The sequence below is a fragment of the Triturus cristatus genome, chromosome 1_1 (genome assembly GCF_964204655.1).
Source record: "Triturus cristatus chromosome 1_1, aTriCri1.1, whole genome shotgun sequence".
In the NCBI taxonomy this organism is placed as follows: Eukaryota; Metazoa; Chordata; class Amphibia; order Caudata; family Salamandridae; genus Triturus; species Triturus cristatus.
Window position 1 is genome coordinate 82,764,607 of NC_140579.1, and position 19,266 is coordinate 82,783,872.

Sequence of the window (19,266 nt, forward strand, 5' to 3'; positions counted from 1 at the left end):
TCCCTACAATGTGAAACTAACAATGGAATATAGCAAGGAGAGTATTAACTTTTTGGATCTTCACTTCTATATACATGATGGGCAGATTCATAGCACTTTTTATCATAAAAAAAAACTGTGTGTAACGCGGTCTTATATCCAGAAAGTGCACATGCTAGTTCAACTATCAAAAATATCCTCTATGGGGAAATGGTACATGTCAGGCGTAATTGTTGTGAAGAAACCACTTTTTATAGCAATATCCAATCAGTTAAGGAGAGATTCTTGGCAAGAGTATATAACAAAAACATTGTGAATACAGCAGAAACAAGGGCACATTCTCTTATAAGGGAGACCACATTGAGCAAAGGAAGAAGAGCTAGGACTAGCAAGAATTATAACAATATTAGATTTGTTACCCAATATACATCACACAGTAGTGCTATTTTCAAATTACTAAAGAAAAACTGGAATCTCCTTTGTGAAATACCTAGCTTACGAAAAGTGGTTCATACTAATCCGTCTGTTACATACAGATGAGGAAGAACTTTAAAAAATGACCTCTGCCCCAGTTATATCAAAACTTGTGCTGATAAGAAAACTACCTGGCTACCAACTAAACCCAATGGTTTCTTTACTTGTACCAACTGTAACGTTTGTGAATTGGGGGTGAATAAAATCAAGAGTTTTGCCTACAATGGCTCTAGGAACTATAGGAACTATAACATCTTTAAGATTATCAACTGTGGTATATGTTATTGGATGTCCATGCGGATTCATCTACGTAGGTAGTACCAAACGTAGTCTGAAAATAAGAATCCAGGAACACAGGAGGGCCATACTCAAAGGGGATTCTAGATATCCCCTTACAGAACACTTTATTAAAGAACATGATTGCCAGGCCAATTTTTGGTTCCATGCTATTGAGTATGTAGAAATTATGGAAAGAGGTGGTGATCGGAAGTTGCGGCTTAGGCAATGTGAGGCAAAATGGATCTGTAAGTTTCGCAGCATTGCTGAAGGTTTTAATACCGATCACGAAATGCATTATTTCCTTGAAAATGATTAATGTACAGGCATGGAGAAATTAGCATGATTAGGGGATCATTGTCCCACTACAAAGGGATGTTGTGTCATCTGATGGTGGTATGATTTATGAACAGCCCTTGCATTTCCCTGTAAATGACGTACATATTGGCCATATCAACTAGCATACCTATGGGGATGTTATGTTATCTAATGACGGTATGGCTTATGAACAGCCGTTATACTTGCCATATGGGCTTTTACTTGTTCTCATACCTCCAAGTTCTATATACTCACCCCTAGTTGCTAGTTGCCACAATCTGTCAAGTAGGTGGTATATTCTTGCGAACCCTCAATAGTTCTATATTGCTCTCAATAAGAAACACTATATGAGGTGACCTTAATCTGAATCCTCATATATGATGCTGTGTGGTCACGTTTTACAATGTCATGAATTACTTTTTGAAAAGCCTCACGTATCATGCTGTATGTCTATATTTATTAATCTTCTTGCTTTCTGACGAAGATATGAGTGTGTATTGGTAAGGCTATCGTGTATACCCTTGATACCTTGTGACAAGGTTTATTCTAGTACACCCCACCCCTCTCATTGTTGAAGAAACCAATTATATTGTTATGTTATCTAAATTTGGTTTGGCCTATGAAATCAACATTGTGCATAAGAATACTTCGGTTTGCCTTTTTCACAAGTGGTACAAAACCCACAAAACCGAGTCTATCTACCCCCTTTTTTAGGTCTCGCTGAGCCCAGCGCATGCGCTGGCTCGGAGAGACATTTTGTATGTGACTTTTGTAAGTGCTGCTGGCTGGCATAGCGCTTGCGTGCACGTGAGCGTGCACGCGCGCAGCCGCTATGCGCTAGGCCAGCCAGCAGCACTCAGGAACGCCTTAAGAGCGTCATCGCGATCACTTTCGCTTTCACAGCGATCGTGATCACGATGACTTTTGTGTTTTTTTGGAAAACATTGGCCGTGCACGCACACAACTCCCGCTTCTCCCACCACGCGCGCAGCCAATGCTTGTTTTTCCTTAACTTTGGGTATAATCACTGCACCCACGCTTTACTTTTAACATTAAAAGTAAAGCGTGGGTGCCGCGATTATACCAAAAGTAAAGAAATAGAAAAAACATCTATTTCTTTACTTTTGGTATAATCGCGGCAACTGCACTTTAAAAGTAAACCACGGGTGCCGCGATTATACCAAAAGTAAAGAAATAGATGTTTTTTCTATTTCTTTACTTTTGGTATAATCGCGGCACCCGTGCTTTACTTTTAATGTTAAAAGTAAAGCGCGGGTGCCGCGGCTGCCTGGCGAGCGCTTGCTCTTTTTAAAACTGTGTCCCAGGATGGCAGAAATAGCAAAGGCATTCAGATAAGGCTCGGTTTGCTTTCGTGGACGTTCGGGGACAGGCAGAGGAGGAAAAGGACTCTGTCTCTTTCTTACTGCCCAGCGTAGACACAGACAATGTCCTCTTCTTTTCTGTGCTGGCAGCTGCCCCCCCCACCCTCTTCCTATTATTCCATCTCTTTCTGTCTTGCTCCTCACTTACTGAAAACCGTGACTTGGAAGAAACCGTTCACAACCTCTCTTTCCTTCTTTCATTTAGTTGCTTCCCTGTAAAATGGATCCAAAAAAGAAAAAACACTCTTGCGGGAAATGCCCTTTTTCTGACATTTTTCTATTCCAAAGTGCAGCCTCGGGATGGAGAGAAGTAAAAGGTTTTAAATATGAAAAATAAATACATTACTAAATAAAGCAAGACAGATTGGTTGCAAAGTGGCCACATTGGTTTTATTCACATCCAAACACATCAGCCTCACTTTACAGACTTTGCAGTGAAGCGCTACTTTTGTTTTCTCATCTTTCTTTGAACAGCATTGTTGGCAGAGACAGTGAGTGATATGCCGCGCCATTTGAGCTCAGTCGCAGGTCGTGCTCTTCGGGCTGGGGCAGAGTCAGTCAAATTACAGGGCGACCCTGCATGCCACTGCCGAAAACATGAGTTACTGTTAACCGACTTTATAATACTCCTTAAGTTGCCCTGCGAAAGAGAAAGGATAAGGCTGCCTTCCCAGAATCAGACCTCTACTGGCTATTCACGCCGCTATGTTACAGAGGTGTTGACACGCCGAGGTATCCAGGGTGTGATTTTCTGTATTTATGCGTCATGTTCTTGGTAGGGCAAGGAGGGCTCGGAGTAAGGTTCCCAGTGTTTTTTGCCACCTGAATTGTTTTCTATTTGGACTTATCTCCAACTCCTCTTGGTACCCGCCCACCAATTTTCGCCCCATAGGATTTCCGCACCGTGAGTCACCCAAGGCCTCTCCCGAGGTCCCCCTTTACAGGATCCCTGGCACAGTAATCTGTCAGAGACAAAAGATAACAGTCTCTGTGGCTCTGTGAGGTCCGCGCAAGTGGGCGTGCCATCCTAGCAAAAGTGCAAGTGTGAAACATGCATCGGTAAATCGATAGGTCTTGCCTTGCCAAGCTGGTGCGATGGTTAGATTTTGTAAAATGTTTTGTTGCAAGCATATGCTACACAAATAAGAAGAATACAAGGATTTGTTGTGCCTGAAAGTTGTAGCCATATGCTTCCAATAAAAATTAACAAGCATTTGCAATGCAATAGGTCTCGCATTTATGCAAGTTTGAGCTATTGACATTGCAAATGACAATTGAAAAACTAGTAAAATCAGTGAGGTATGGTCAAAGGGGCGAGTGTACCACCAAATTTAAGGTTAAATTAGGCATCCGGCAGGGTTGTGTCCTTGCTCCACTGCTTTTTACACTTTTTATAAACTAAGTGGATGCAGCACTCAAACTTGTAAAGTCCGATGCACCCCAGGCGGAAGGGCAAGATGTGCCGGTCCTGCTTTATGCAGATGACGCTGTACTTTTATCGAGAACACCTATAGGCCTAAAGAGGTTAATAGATAAGTTTGTTGACTTTATTAAGGGTAGAAAGTTGCAGATTAATAAGACTAAAACATATACTATGGTTTGTGGCCTAAGGCCCGTGAGAACCAAATCCTTTTTCAGAGAAGGACAGAGAATACAAACAGTAGATAAGTTCTGTTACCTAGGGATAACCTTTTCTGGTAATGGTAAATGGTCACAAGAAATGATGAATGTTAGGGCTAAAATGGCAAAAAGTGTACATGGGATTTTCAGGTTTGCCGCTAAAATAGCGGACCGTCGTATTAAAGATATGATGCACATTTACCAATCGAGATGTACCTCAATCCCACTTTATGGTGCGGGGGTTTGGAGTCATCATTACCATGGTAATTTGCAAACAGAGGAAAATATGTTTCTTAAAAAGTTGCTCTGCTTACCCACTTCAGCGTCTTCTGATTTAATACACAGCGAAGTGGGGATTAATTATCTGACGGACCTAATTGGGCTAAGACCATTATTGATCTGGAGATCTATATGGCTGAAAAAAGAGACCGCGTTCAACAGTAAAATTATTAAAGACTGTTTCCAACTAGATAATTGTTTAAAGATCCCTTGGCTCAATTATATAGTACAAACTTTTACGGATTTATTTAAAATAAATATTTTGGAAAACCCCAATGAAGTAACAGAAATGCCTAAAACTGAACTGAAAAATATGTTCCTGAGGGAGAGAAAGTTTGTACGACAAAAAAGTAGTGGGCAATTAACAACTTGCCAGTTCTATTATTCATTTTTAGAAACTGAGGGTTTCCAAGCATATTTGAGCCAGGTAACTAGATAGTCACATCGATTTGTCCTTACAAGAATGAGATTAGGCCTCGTCCATCACTTGGTAGCATTTCCCTGTGTAAAAAAGTATTCCGTCTCCCCTTGCCCATGTGATGGACGTACTAAACAAAGTACTCTGCACTTTCTCCTTATATGTGATTTGTATCTGAACCTCCGTATTGCTTTCCTTAAACCTTTTTTTAAAAAATATTGCACTTTAACCACAAATGCTGCTATGAGTTTACTGTTTACCATGCGAGAATCTGATATTTGTTTCTATGCTGCGACATATATTCTGAGATCAATTAATGCAAGGAAAAGTATGTTGTTTTAAAGTTGTATTAATAGTCATAATCCATTTGAATTGTACTGGCTTTTAACAATGTTTTAAATGTGCACTTTCCCCTTCTATGTGATTTTTATCTGAACCTCCGTATTGCTTTCTTTAAACTTTTGTTTAAAAAATATTGCACTTTAACCACGAATGCTGCTATGAGTTTACTGTTTACCATGCGAGAATCTGATATTTGTTTCTATGCTGCGACATATATTCTGAGATCAATTCATGCAAGGAAAAGTATGTTGTTTTAAAGTTGTATTAATAGTCATAATCCATTTGAATTGTACTGGCTTTAAACAATGTTTTAAATGTGCTTTTATGGTTGTTTTACATGAACCGAATAAAGCTTATTGAATTCAATTGACAATGCCTTTTATTTATGTTTTAAAAGCAAAAATAAAAGGCATTGTCATTTGCAATGTCAATAGCTGCATTGCAAATGCTTGTTTAACTTTGGTTTACTGGTGGGCGCCTGCCATTATTATCTTTTGGAATGTCATCCGCGATATATAATTGTTTTGACCCACTCCAGTCTATATTTAAATAAACAGTTTGGATTTTCATTCACGAAAATAGAATTGTTTCCATCCATTCAAATAAAATAACATGCTTCCATAGACTTTTTATTATATTGATGTATGTTGCACTGCCTGAGAGTACGGAGAGCCCATGGGGTGTCATATACTTGACCGGTCCAAGATGGCGCCTTCACGGACTTTGACGGATATTGATCTGTTATGATTGACTTTACTTACCTGGCGTTCTCCTCTTCAATTATGCTTTATTGCTTGATTAAAACAACTTTTACATTGCAAACCGTAACATGCTTATTAGACATTGTGATATTAGAGATGGCGGGTGTTTGATCAAAATATGGTTTACCCCGTCTCTCTTTATATTTTTATTATTACTATCCAATATCAACTTTTCCTTTTCACAACTCTAATTACGTATTTTCCTTTTTCTGTACATATAGGAGTTTAATCTTTGAAGACTCGGCGCATCTTTGTCCATTTATTGATGGCGGCCGGTTTGCGTTGGCTCATGGCATGATTGAATAGGTACTCTTGCACTGCTCTACTCTTATTGGTTACCTATATAATTGGGGGTGGAGTTCCGTATATTTAAAAACAATGGCAAAACTTTGCTGATTTACAGATGAGGAAAACCTAAGAGCCACAGATGCTTTGAGAACCTGATTCTGGTAAGGATACGTCGACTGGGGATATATGTGGTGTGCTCTACTCTATTACTTTGCGCAAAATATTTTTTTAAGAACACAACCTATGTTATGTCTGGGTCCCGGGATGCCGCTCAAATTTTCCAATCGCTAACATGACAGCCCCCCTGTTTCTTCCACGGTTTGAATACGCTACTGCTTTCTATGTCTCGGACTTGAAATTTTATGTTGGGCCGTTTCGGTATTCCCGTTTTTACTTATTTCAGATACGGAGTATCACACCTCCTACGAACAGATTATCGTCTTATTGTCCATATACCCTCCTCAAATGGAGAAACCTCCATGCCTTTGGTGGTCCGATGATGGCCTACTTATAGTGCAGAAAACGGGGCCCCTCTAGAGCCCCGAACCAGATGCACTGCCGAATTACGCCAATTTTTGGCTACCGTTTATTCTTTTTTTATCATCAGCCAATATAATCTTTATAATCCAACTTGATTTGCGCCATTTATAGTTTTTATCCACACGAGGAATATATTGCAATTTCCCAAGTTTCTAATGCCCAACATGTGTCGATCCGGACCTCTTTAGTTGAACACGACTGAGGCAATGGTTCATATAAAGCAGTGTTTTATTCAGAAAATACCCAATGCATTTCGGGCTTCAAGCGCCCTTCGTCAGGGGTCACTATCAATAACAAAAAAACAACAATTAGTTTTCATTTAAACATATTACACTAAATGAATACATAATTTATCTCAATTACTCTAAAATAAGACTGGTAACTCATGGGTCCCCTCAAGAAATCACTCTTTATGCAGTAATCGTTTACATAGTCTCCCTCTAACTCCCAAACGGGCCAGTAATTCCCTAGACGTTGCCTATTCTTAACTCACCCAACCATAATTTATTCTGATTCACGACATATTTATCACTGTGTATATCATACAGTCTCTCCTCTCCCCAAATGCCCATCATTATACATCGATTGAAAAAACCCTATCTGTTAATGATTAAACAGAACAGTTTAACACGATTAACCTCTTTCACGGCGATGAAAGCCAGTGTAGTACATACCTAACTCCTATTTATAGGTTTGCCAGTCAGACTCTATTCCTATATCATCCTCCCTTTTGCAATTATGTATATTTGTCTGCACTACCACAAAACTGATTTATCCCATAAATCCTGCTGCATAAAACCTGTTAGTGTTAAACAATAGCTCTACATAAATATGTACGTTCAATTTAATATCGAACAACCATTTGTTTATGACCTGGCATCTGCTATTACATACGCATCTGACTGGCAAACCTATAAATAGGAGTCTCTTTATGACCACATATGGAATATGCAGAGAGTAGTCTCCTCATGACCACATAAAGAATATAGAGATTGATCATTCTGCCAGTTGGTCATGTATATTGGTTTGAGATATGTTTTATGAATCATGGAAATGAGTGTGTAATGGAAACACGAGTATGTGAAGTATGCTTCTTAAAAAAGGAAATAATAGAAAGAGTATATTTCCGGATGTACAAACATGATGTACTGACAGTTGTTCAGGATACATTGCCATACTTCTCTCCATACAAATTGCAGATTTTGTGCTTAGATGCAGTTGTGCGATTTGTTATGCAATGTTATATGTACTAGTTAAATGTCTGATGTTTATTTTTCTGTCTATGTCGGTTTCCTTGAAGCTAAAGTTTTAATATTTATCTGTTTGTTTTGTCGGTCCTGTGTCTTATGATTTGAATGTAATATATATGTTATCTTGTCATGTTGTAGCCCTGATGAAGTTCCCCTTGCGGTAATGAAACGCGTTGGCTGGACCTTTTATAAAAGATGAATTCTCTAACAGTTGAAATAAAGAAGTTAGTTATTTTTTACCACCTGCCTCTTGGACTTTCTGAACTGTGCACCCCCACCTATTCTTAATCTTTGTTGATCTGGAACACAGTGACGCTGCTCAACGGCTGGCGCTTGGGGTTGATTGCACAACTATTACTGGAACTGGTGTGAGGTGCGGCAAGAGAGGCCCGCCATTGTCAGAATTAGAATATAAAAGGGCTACACCCTTTGATAACCCCTGCTCAACCCTGTGGTAACGTAGCACAAGCAGCTAGGCTTATCTCAGAGGCAGTGTGTGAAGCATTTATGAGCATACACAGTAACACAGTGAGGAACACTACAAAGGGACACCACACAAGTAGTTATAAAAACTAAGTATCTTTATATATAGACCTAACACAAGACCAATAACGGTAAAAAGCCACAATACTGAAAAATAGAACTACTCTTGAAATGCTGCAAAAATAGTTCAAAGTGTGCAAAGAGGAGTTCAGTTCAAAGCAGTGGTCTCTGCGACCTTTTTACTTACAAAGTACCTGGATTTCGTAGCAAAACCAACAAAATGTCGCAAAGGAGCTGTAGCGATGATTTTCTGCACGCGAGGCCGGTGATGTGATGAATCCTTAACGCGAGGGAGGAGACGATGCGCCGATCTGCTGATGCGTGCGGAGACAAAGCGACAAACTTCTGCACGCTAGGCCGTTGATACGATGACTCTTTACCGCGAGGGAGGAGACGATGCGACGATCCTGTTGCGTGTGTGATCGGGTTGCGATGCGAAGAAATGGCGCTCCGCGAGGGAGCGACGATCCTGATGCGATGCAATGAAAATGGCGGACACCCGGCGTCCGCGCTGCAATGTCTTGATGCAATGATCTTTGGTTAGCGAGGACTTGACAGCCCGCAAACGTGCGATGATGTTTGGGTTAGCAAGTCTTTGGAAGCCCGCAAACGTGCGATGCAATAATCTTTGGGTTAGCGAGCATTTGGCAGCCCGCAAACGTGCGATGCGATGATCTCCGGTAGCGAGCCCTCAGCAGCAGCAGCGTGATGATTTTCCGTGCGCTTTCAACAGCGTTGGCTCGCAAACGGGCGTAAGCGACGATTTCAGCACTCTCTTCTCTGTAGTAGAACTAGAGGCCCTGGAACTCCCAGGAGCCTCACCTGCAGATAGAAATCCTCGCTAGGAGGAAACTGGAGGCTGGTGGTGAAGTCTGATGTGCCTGAGACTTCAACAGGAGGCTAGCTCACTCCGAGCCCTTGGGTGATTGCTGTAGCAAGATAAATAAAAGTTCCTTCAAAGTCCTTTTCCCTCTTCTTCCAAGTCCAATGGTAACCACTGCAGGCCAATCCAAGAAACAGCACACAAGCACAAGGATAGTCACCTCTTGCAGATTCCTATAGTTACACGGAAAGAGGTTCGTCTTGTTGTCCAGGAGCAATACCAATTGTAGGGGTTTCAGCACAGTTATTTATGCCCCAAAAGTCTTTGTTCTCAGAAGCTACAAGTCACTGAACCCAGCCAGAACCAGTCCTGCCCAGTCCTGGAGCACTTTGTTTACCAGGCTGCATCCTTCCTTTCAGAAAGAGGGGGTCTGCCATCAGACGCACAGTGGGAGGTGGAGCCAGCATTCACCTTGCCAGGCACAGCCCTATTCAGGTCAAGGAGCTACCCCTCCCCATACTCCAATGCACGTCTCTCTATTCAACCCAGGTCTGACTCAGCCTGCCCTGTCCCTCCAAAACCAGACAGCCAATACACATAACAGCAGATCTCACTGGAAGGCTTACGCAAGAAAATACCTACTTTCTAAAAGTGGTACTTTTAAACACAGAATATACAAAATAAACTTCACTAAAAGATGTATTTTAATATTCTGAGCTCAGGCTTACTAAATTCGTTTTTTTACCATGTTCCTTGGGTCAGTTAGGACTAGGCCTGGGCTAAAATTCCGTTCCACTCGCGGAAATTGCAATAATTTGACATTTTCGCGTTCCGCGGAAAGCGCAAAATGTAAAAATTTCCGCCATCCGCATCTTACCGGTAATTTTTGTCTTGCTAGCGCTGTAAAAACATACATTCTCGCGTGCGTGCGATCGCCTTACCTGAATCCCCGCCGACAAGTTTTCCCGATCCGGTCGCGTTCTCCACGAGATGTTGGATTGTTGGTAGCCATTTGCGCTGTCTCGTGCCCGTTTTAACGTCATTTGTCGCGCGATCACGTCATTTCTTCTCGCGATCATGCACCGCGAGAGTATGAGAAGATTGAGATCTCGAACACGTCCTTCTCCACCGCGAGCGAGAGCGTGAGGACGCGGGCATGTTATATCGAACACGAAAAGGAGCGAGAGAACGCGATCAAGTCATTTTGGACACTCCATCGACATCCGGCGGAAGTAATGTGAAGCTCGAGAACTCAAACATGTAAAATTTTCAATTTGGAGAAGAATATCAGCTCTAGCAGCATGAAATCTTCTGCAAATTTTAATTTGGATGAAAACAACTCTTCAGATTGACATTTGGCTGTCGTTTTTTGTACAAGGAGTCCTTTTTTAAAAAGGTGGGGAGAGGGAGGAAGTGCCACAGAATCTCCAACTTCCTGTTCCTGTCCAGCAGGCTCCTCCCAGTGCTTTGTCCATCTCCTGCTCATTCTGCCTTCATCGTTGCAATTGGATTTGAGGATTTTTTAATTGGATATTTTACAAGTAAGTGGTTGTTGTGTCTGTTTTATTGGGGGCATTGAAGTTGTTTTAACTACAATTTATTTTTGGTAACTATCATTCCTTTTTTTTTTAAATGTTGTGGGTAGTAGTAGTCAGTAGTAGGCCCGAGCTAGTCATGGCCTCATGGGTGTGTGCATGATGAAGCAACTGTTCCTTTGGTGTTTTTTTAATGTATTTTATTTTCAAGCATCATTTAGGTCCTGGACGGCATTGGATTGAGTTAGGAAATGTGTTTTTTTGGGGTGGGCTTTCTGTTGTTGTTGGGCCTGGCCATGTGACTGGTGGCCATTTTGAAGCCTAGGCCTGCAAGCTTGTTGTCTCTTGTATGGACCTGTTGTCTGCCAACAGGCCTGCTTTCATCCAGTAGGCTCAGAGCAGGTAGCCACAGCTGTATTAATCAAGTGTTTCTGTGTGGTCTGTTGAATTTAGACATCATTTAGGGCATGGATGGCATTGGATTGAGTTGGGAAGTGTGTTTTTTTGGGGTGGGCTTTCTGATGTTGTTGGGCCTGGCCATGTGGCTGGTGGCCATTTTGAAGCCTAGGCCTGCAAGCTTGTTGTCTCTTGTCTGGCCTTGTTGTCTGCCAACAGGCCTGCTTTCATCCAGTAGGCTCACAGCAGGTAGCCACAACTGTATTAATAAAGTGTTTCTGTGTGGTCTGTTGAATTTAGACATCATTTAGGGCATGGATGGCATTGGATTGAGTTGGGAGGTGTGTTTTTTGGGGTGGGCTTTCTGATGTTGTTGGGCCTGGCCATGTGGCTGGTGGCATTTTTTGAAGCCTAGACCTGCAAGCTTGTTGTCTCTTGTCTGGCCTTGTTGTCTGCCAACAGGCCTGCTTTCATCCAGTAGGCTCACAGCAGGTAGACACAGCTGTATTAATCAAGTGTTTCTGTGTGGTCTGTTGAATTTAGACATCATTTAGGGCATGGATGGCATTGGATTGAGTTGGGAAGTGTGTTTTTTTGGGAGGGCTTTCTGATGTTGTTGGGCCTGGCCATGTGGCTGGTAGCCATTTTGAAGTCTAGGCCTGCAAGCATGTTGTCTCTTGTCTGGCATTGTTGTCTGCCAACAAACCTGCTTTCATCCAGTTGGCTCAGAGCAGGTAGCCACAGTTGTATTAATCAAGTGTTTCTGTCTGGTCTGTTGAATTTAGACATCATTTAGGGCATGGATGGCATTGGATTGAGTTGGGAAGTGTGTTTTTTTGGGGTGGGCTTTCTGATGTTGTTGGGCCTGGCCATGTGGCTGGTGGCCATTTTGAAGCCTAGGCCTGCAAGCTTGTTGTCTCTTGTCTGGCCTTGTTGTCTGCCAACAGGCCTGCTTTCATCCAGTAAGCTCAGAGCAGGTAGCCACAGCTTTTTATCAAGTGTTTCTGTGTGGTCTGTTCAATTTAGACATCAATTAGGGCCTGGATGGCATTGGGTTGAGTTGGGGAAGTGTGTTTTTTTGGGGTGGGCTTTCTGATGTTGGGCCTGGCCATGTGGCTGGTGGCCATTTTGAAGCCTAGGCCTGCAAGCTTGTTGTCTCTTGTCTGGCCTTGTTGTCTGCCAACAGGCCTGCTTTCATCCAGTAGGCTCAGAGCAGGTAGCTACAGCTGTATTAATCAAGTGTTTCTGTGTGGTCTGTTGAATTTAGACATCATTTAGGGCATCGATGGCATTGGAATGAGTTGGGAAGTGTGTTTTTTTGGGGTGGGCTTTCTGATGTTGTTGGGCCTGGCCATGTGGCTGGTAGCCATTTTGAAGTCTAGGCCTGCAACCTTGTTGCCTCTTGTCTGGCCTTGTTGTCTGCCAACAGGCCTGCTTTCATCCAGAAGGCTCAGAGAAGGTAGCCATAGCTGCAATAATCAAGTGTTTCTGTGTGGTCTGTTGAATTTAGACATCATTTAGGGCATGGATGGCATTGGATTGAGTTGGGGAAGTGTGTTTTTTTGGGGTGGGCTTTCTGATGTTGTTGGGCCTGGCAATGAGGCTGGTGGCCATTTTGAAAACCTAGGCCTGCAAGCTTGTTGTCTCTTGTCTGGCCTTGTTGTCTCCCAACAGGCCTGCTTTCATCCAGTAGGCTCAGAGCAGGTAGCCACAGCTGTATTAATCAAGTGCTTCTGTGTGGTCTGTTGAATTTAGAAATCATTTAGGGCATGGATGGCATTGGATTGGGTTGGGAAGTGTGTTTTTTTGGGGTGGGCATTCTGATGTTGTTGGGCCTGGCCATGTGGCTGGTAGCCATTTTGAAGCCTAGGCCTGCAAGCTTGTTGTCTCTTGTCTGGCCTTGTTGTCTGCCAACAGACCTGCGTTTATCCAGTAGGCTCAGAGCAGGTAGCCACAGCTGTATTAATCAAGTGTTTCTGTGTGGTCTGTTGAATTTAGACATCATTTAGGTCATGGATGGCATTGGATTGAGTTGGGAAGTGTGTTTTTTGGGGGTGGGCTTTCTGAATTTGTTGGGCCTGGCCATGTGGCTGGTAGCCATTTTGAAGCCCAGGCCTGCAAGCATGTTGTCTCTTGTCTGGCCTTGTTGTCGGGCAACAAACCTGCTTTCATCCAGTTGGCTCAGAGCAGGTAGCCACAGTTGTATTAATCAAGTGTTTCTGTGTGGTCTGTTGAATTTAGACATCATTTAGGGCATGGATGGCATTGGATTGAATTGGGAAGTGTGTTTTTTTGGGGTGGGCTTTCTGATGTTGTTGGGCCTGGCCATGTGGCTGGTGGCCATTTTGAAGTCTAGGCCTGCAAGCTTGTTGCCTGTTGTCTGGCCTTGTTGTCTGCCAACAGGCCTGCTTTCATCCAATAGGCTCGGAGCAGGTAGCCACAGCTGTATTAATCAAGTGTTTCTGTGTGGTCTGTTGAATTTAGACATCATTTAGGGCATGGATCGCATTGGATTGAGTTGGGAAGTGTGTCTTTTTGGGGTGGGCTTTCTGATGTTGGTGGGCCTGGCCATGTGGCTGGTAGCCATTTTGAAGCCTAGGCCTGCAAGCTTGTTGTCTCTTGTCTGGCCTTGTTGTCTGCCAACAAACCTGCTTTCATCCAGTTGGCTCGGAGCAGGTAGCCACAGTTGTATTAATCAAGTGTTTCTGTGTGATCTGTTGAATTTAGACATCATTTAGAGCATGGATGGCATTGGATTGAGTTGGGAAGTGTGTTTTTTTGGGGTGGGCTTTCTGATGTTGTTGGGCCTGGCCATGTGGCTGGTGGCTATTTTGAAGTCTAGGCCTGCAAGCTTGTTGCCTCTTGTCTGGCCTTGTTGTCTGCTAACAGGCCTGCTTTCATCCAGTAGGCTTAGAGCAGGTAGCCACAGCTGTATTAATCAAGTGTTTCTGTGGGGTCTGTTGAATTTAGACATCATTTAGGGCATGGATGGCATTGGATTGAGTTGGGAAGTGTGTTTTTTTGGGGGTGGGCTTTCTGATGTTGGGCCTGGCCATGTGGCTGGTGGCCATTTTGAAGCCTAGGCCTGTAAGCTTGTTGTCTCTTGTCTGGCCTTGTTGTCTGCCAACAGGCCTGCTTTCATCCATTAGGCTCAGAGCAGGTACCCACAGCTGTTTATCAAGTGTTTCTGTGTGGTCTGTTGAATTTAGACATCATTTAGGGCATGGATGGCATTGGATTGAGTTGGGAAGTGTGTTTTTTGGGGTGGGCTTTCTGATGTTGTTGGGCCTGGCCATGTGGCTGGTGGCCATTTTGAAGCCTAGGCCTGCAAGCTTGTTGTCTCTTGTCTGGCCTTGTTGTCTGCCAACAGGCCTGCTTTCATCCAGTAGGCTCAGAGCAGGTAGCCACAGCTGTATTAATCAAGTGTTTCTGTGTGGTCTGTTGAATTTAGACATCATTTAGGGCATCAATGGCATTGGATTGAGTTGGGAAGTGTGTTTTTTTGGGGTGGGCTTTCTGATGTTGTTGGGCCTGGCCATGTGGCTGGTAGCCATTTTGAAGCCTAGGCCTGCAAGCTTGTTGTCTCTTATCTGGCCTTGTTGTCTGCCAACAGACCTGCTTTCATCCAGTAGGCTCAGAGCAGGTAGCCGCCGCTGTATTAATCAAGTGTTTCTGTGTGGTCTGTTGAATTTAGACATCATTTAGGGCATGGATGGCATTGGATTGAGTTGGGAAGTGTGTTTTTTGGGGTGGGCTTTCTGATGTTGTTGGGCCTGGCCATGTGGCTGGTAGCCATTTTGAAGTCGAGGCCTGCAACCTTGTTGCCTCTTGTCTGGCCTTGTTGTCTGCCAACAGGCCTGCTTTCAACCAGTAGGCTCAGAGCAGGTAGCCACAGCTGTATTAATCAAGTGTTTCTGTGTGGTCTGTTGAATTTAGACATCATTTAGGGCATGGATGGCATTGGATTGAGTTGGGAAGTGTGTTTTTTTGGGGTGGGCTTTCTGATGTTGTTGGGCCTGGCCATGTGGCTGGTAGCCATTTTGAAGCCTAGGCCTGCAAGCTTGTTGTCTCTTGTCTGGCCTTGTTGTCTGCCAACAGGCCTGCTTTCATCCAGAAGGCTCAGAGAAGGTAGCCATAGCTGCATTAATCAAGTGTTTCTGTGTGGTCTGTTGAATTTAGACATCATTTAGGGCAGGGATGGCATTGGATTGAGTTGGGGAAGTGTATGATCCAGGCTTCTCCGATCAAAGGACACGGGTTCCCACATTTATAGGTAGAGATAGTAACACAATAATTGACTACATATTTCTTTCTCCGGGCCTTTTAAATTGTGTAGTATTTTATAACGCTATACAGTCAACTTTTAGCGACCATAACCCAGTGGCAATCGAATTGTTTGATGGTTTCTCTTTTTTAAATACATCTATACCCTCCAAGATGGTTGTTGAAGTGAGGACAAAAGACCAGGGAAGGAGGTTAAACTGGAGCAAGATAATTCCAGAGGAGTTTTTTAATACTATTACTACTGAGGCGGCTATGGATTTAGAAATTTGTGGAGATCAACATGCTTTGGGGAAGCAAGTAATCTCCTCGTTCGAATCCATTTGTCTTAAAGTGGCAAATGAATTAACTCGTAACTGTAGTTCTGCGATTAATAGTTCACCCACTGGCTGGTTTGACCATAAATGCACCAAATCCTACAATTGCCTTAAAAAAGCTCTTCAGGCACGCCCAAGGAACAAAACTCTGGTGTCACAGCTTAGAAGAGATCATAAGAAAACACTGGAGGATAGGAAAAAAGAAATTAAACATAACGCCTGGGCGGATCTTATGGATAAAGCTACTTTAAAGGACAGTGCAAAATTTTGGTCAATTATTAATACGCCCTTTTTTTCTAACATTAAGAATAACGTGTTGGAAACTAATATTGCAGAGGAGGATTGGTTGAGCCACTTTGGAGCTATATATGGTAGTCACCTCGATTTAGAACCTTTCATGGGTCAAGGCCTGGTACCCACCTCTACGCCAGTTAGGTTTCATATAGGAGAGGTCATTAAAGCAATTGAAGATTCAGCTGGAAAGAAGGCCCCTGGACCAGACGGAGTGCCAACCGATATGTATAAGGCCAATCCTTTGTTTTGGGCCAATATACTGACAAATGTCTTTAATAATGCGGCTTGCGTTGGATTCCCAAAATCATGGTCTCGGTCGGTTATTATACCGATCTTTAAGAAAGGTCAAAGGGCAGACCCGAGATGTTACAGGCCAATATCCCTGTTGGATTCCTCTATAAAGATCTTGGGGAAAGTTATCCTAGCTAGGATAACGGGGTGGGCCTCTGACAATAACATTCTGTCAGACGCCCAATACGGCTTTAGAGCTGGGCGGAGTACAGAGGACCAATGCCTGAACCTTCTCCTAATTACAGCCAAATATACCAAGGCGGCTAGCGGCTCAATTTATTTGGGTTTTATGGATTTGTCCACAGCTTTTCACCTCGTTAATAGGTCTAAGCTGTGGACAATGCTGCTGGAATTGGGGCTTGATAGGTCGCTTGTGTATTTTTTAGCTGAGCTACATAGAGACCTAAACGCCTCCATTAGGATGACGGCTGAGGGGAAATGTACGTCCAGTTTTAAATCCAGCAGAGGGGTGAGACAGGGATGTATTTTAGCCCCTATGCTATTTACATTATATATTAACGCCCTGGAACATAGCCTGGTGTTACCAACGCTGGACATTCCGCGTATGGGAAGTACCCCGATCCCGGTCCTCTTATACGCGGACGATGCTGTTCTCCTGGCCAGGACTCCCTTGGCCTTGCAGAAACTGTTGGACTCGTTTGGGGAGTTCTTGAAAAACCTGGACCTGGTAGTTAATAATAACAAATCTCACGTGATGTCACTGGGCCGGGCAAAAAATAAGGTTAAGCCCTTTTTTTGTGGGGGAGAAGAAATCTCACGTGTGAGAGTATTCACCTACTTAGGAGTAGTCTTCGATGACGATAGTTCCTGGTCCCCCCAGCTTTTATTAAAAGCAAACTCCGCGAGAAACTCTGGTGGGGCAGGATTGGGTTTTGCAAAAAGACTGGGTGGGAAACCAGTAGAGGCAATTTTAACCATTTATAAGGCCAAAACTATTTCTATTGTCAGGTATGGGGCGTCAATCTGGGGCTACATCAAGCATGACGTGATCCAGACGGAGGAAAACACATTTTTGCGCTCTCTTCTTGGCCTCCCACAATCTACAGCTTCCTATTCAGTTCATTTGGAACTTGGGATTGGTTATATAACAGATACCATTAAATTAGCACCATTATTATTATGGATAAAAACATGGCTAAATCCGAACCTCTCGCTTAACCACAAAATCCTAAAGGACTGCCTAAGTTTAGATTATAGGAACAAAATCCAGTGGCTTTCTAATATTGAGACGCTAGCTGCATACGTGGGGAGACCAGATATTTTCTCTAACCGCGAATCCCTATGTAAGGCAGATCTGGAGTGGGTAAAATCTAACTTTATGAAATTAAAAGAGGCGGAGCGAGAGGGTTTTGAAATCTGTAAACCATCGGTCAGGGCGCACGTTTTGTTAACCCCGTCTTCGGGGACCCCACTCTATCAATAGTCTCTAACTCTTTCCACAGATGGTTGTTAACCAAATTACGGTTCAACCAATTACACATGGTTCTTTGGGATGTGGAGGGTTGGAGAAGATTAGAAGATGTTGCACCTTGCAAGTGCGACGATTTTTCCCCTCAAGACATCATGCACTTCTTGTTTTTTTGTACATTTTTTAAACATGCCAGGAAAAGGTTTATTATTCCTCTGTTAAAAAGTATGAATTTTAGCCAGTGTAAGCCAGCTCTAATGTTTTTAAACTTGTTAGAGTCTCCATTAATTATGTTCTGTGTTGCCAGCTTTTTAGTAGCAGCTGTCAGAGAGAGGAGGGCCAGACTAAAAATTGTACATGATGTTGATCCCCTCTAATAGCTGAAATCCGAATTTGTATTGATTATCTAAATGGTTATGGTAAATTTTGAATTTTATCCTTACAAATGAAATTGTATATTATTATATGTATATTTGTTATTATTTGTCTTTTATATCTTTGTATCTGTATAGCATACTTTTATGATTTTTAATAATCAAATAAAGTGGTTTTGACTGACTGAGTTGGGGAAGTGTGTTTTTTTGGGGTGGGCTTTCTGATGTTGTTGGGCCTGGCAATGAGGCTGGTGGCCATTTTGAAAACCTAGGCCTGCAAGCTTGTTGTCTCTTGTCTGGCCTTGTTGTCTCCCAACAGGCCTGCTTTCATCCAGTAGGCTCAGAGCAGGTAGCCACAGCTGTATTAATCAAGTGCTTCTGTGTGGTCTGTTGAATTTAGAAATCATTTAGGGCATGGATGGCATTGGATTGAGTTGGGAAGTGTGTTTTTTTGGGGCGGGCTTTCAGATGTTGTTGGGCCTGGCCATGTGGCCGGTGGCCATTTTGAAGTCTAGGCCTGCAAGCTTGTTGTCTCTTGTCTGGCCTTGTTGTCTGCCAACAGGCCTGCTTTCATGCAGTAGGCTCAGAGCAGGTAGCCACAGCTGTATTAATCAAGTGTTTCTGTGTGGTCTGTTGAATTTAGACATCATTTAGGGCATGGATGGCATTGGATTGGGTTGGGAAGTGTGTTTTTTTGGGGTGGGCATTCTGATGTTGTTGGGCCTGGCCATGTGGCTGGTAGCCATTTTGAAGCCTAGGCCTGCAAGCTTGTTGTCTCTTGTCTGGCCTTGTTGTCTGCCAACAGACCTGCTTTTATCCAGTAGGCTCAGAGCAGGTAGCCACAGCTGTATTAATCAAGTGTTTCTGTGTGGTCTGTTGAATTTAGACATCATTTAGGGCATGGATGGCATTGGATTGAGTTGGGAAGTGTGTTTTTTTGGGGTGGGCTTTCTGGATTTGTTGGGCCTGGCCATGTGGCTGGTAGCCATTTTGAAGCCCAGGCCTGCAAGCATGTTGTCTCTTGTCTGGCCTTGTTGTCTGCCAACAAACCTGCTT

General features: G+C 43.1%; 1 long non-coding RNA gene across 1 annotated transcript in view; it reads left to right on the plus strand.

Moving 5' to 3' along the window:
• Window positions 1–6,222: 6,222 nt before the first annotated feature.
• LOC146869517 (uncharacterized) overlaps window positions 6,223–19,266 on the plus strand; it is a 73,537-nt gene continuing 60,493 nt past the window's right edge. The window contains exon 1 of the long non-coding RNA XR_014981431.1: window positions 6,223–6,298. This is a non-coding gene — a long non-coding RNA (uncharacterized LOC146869517). The remainder of the gene's footprint in view (window positions 6,299–19,266) is intronic.